The sequence below is a fragment of the Dendroctonus ponderosae genome, unplaced genomic scaffold (assembly GCF_020466585.1).
Source record: "Dendroctonus ponderosae isolate FM_Combo_2020 unplaced genomic scaffold, Dpon_F_20191213v2 Dpon_F_20191213_7, whole genome shotgun sequence".
NCBI classification, from domain to species: Eukaryota; Metazoa; Arthropoda; class Insecta; order Coleoptera; family Curculionidae; genus Dendroctonus; species Dendroctonus ponderosae.
Window position 1 is genome coordinate 11,268,190 of NW_026018916.1, and position 1,398 is coordinate 11,269,587.

General features: G+C 31.9%; 1 protein-coding gene across 1 annotated transcript in view; it reads right to left on the reverse strand.

Moving 5' to 3' along the window:
- LOC109543124 (CUB domain-containing protein 2-like) overlaps positions 1-1,398 on the reverse strand; it is a 90,798-nt gene that overhangs the window by 783 nt on the left and 88,617 nt on the right. The window lies entirely within an intron of this gene.

Below are 1,398 nucleotides of genomic sequence, written 5' to 3' on the forward strand. Positions count from 1 at the left end.
GCGGAGCTCCATCCAATTGAAGCCACATGTTGATTCTAATATTGAAAGGGACTTATTCTAATAATATTTAGAGATGGTGTATTAGAAACTGGAGAAACATCAAACCATTTAGATGTCCTTCAAAAAATAGGGTCCAATTAAATATTGGCCCATTATTCCACCCACACATTAACTGACCACCTATTTTGATTTTTCATGAACCTGTATGCGCCCGGATTCGTATCAGAATAATAATGAAAGTTGTGTCTATTCAAGAGACCATTGTAATTAAAATACATTCATCACTAAATAACACAGTTTCGAAAAACTTTTCATTTTCTGCCACTTTATATAACACCCACATGCAAAACTCAGTTCGGTTTTCAAAATCATTTCCATCAAGTTCTTGGCAAAGCTGTATTTTATAAGGATAAAGGTGTGCTTTTGATAATTCTGGAAATTGATTGACGAATGTTAGTACTTTTGGATATTAGGCTTTTACTAACATTGGGATTTTCGATAACGGAACCAATTACCGCGAAAACATTTTCTTCATCTTCAGTGACCGATTTCCTTGTAATGGGTTTTTTATAATTGACACTCCCAGTTTCCTCAAATTGGTGTAATAAGCGCTTAAAAACTGTTGGCTCAGGATGATTTCTTTCAGGAAACTTTTGAGCATAAACTCCAGAAGGCAATAAACAATTTTTATGAGATTCTCCCAGAGTGAAAATCAGGTCAATACGCTCTTCTCTTGGACAATTCTTCAGTTTCACTTAGCAACACAATAGTAATATTTAAATAACGACCAACACGTCTACAATTACAAAAAACAATACCACTCTAGCTATCAAAAAGATACTTTGCAGTCTAAACTGAAAAATAACATAAATGATTTGACATGTGTAAATGGCATAGGCAACTTAGATCCATTGGAACGTTAAATTAAACAACACCAAATGGTGCCCAGAACGACTATTTGACGTATTTTGTAAAAAGGCGAAAACTTAGCTATTAACGTCCTAATACCATTCGATAGGTAATTAAAAATAGCATTTCCTGGTAAGTTAAAAAATATGGGGTTGTATTTAAATTAATCAACTTAGAGCCACTTAAAGTTCTTATTTCATTAGTTTAAATTTGTGGACACCCTGTATACATGGTAAGTTTATTATCATTGGGATATAAAATATCATATCTTGTTACACTTCACTATAAATTACGCTAACATAACTTAAATACTTATCACTTTCACGTGTCAAATACTAAAGTATTTGACACGTGAAAATTAAATTATATTTTGATTAAATTCGTATTATTTAAAAAAACAGACACTTATTTTGTTCAGCGAATCCAAAAATGCAATAATATACAGGACATTCCATTTAAAAAAACGCAACTTTGATACCTTTAGAGCTT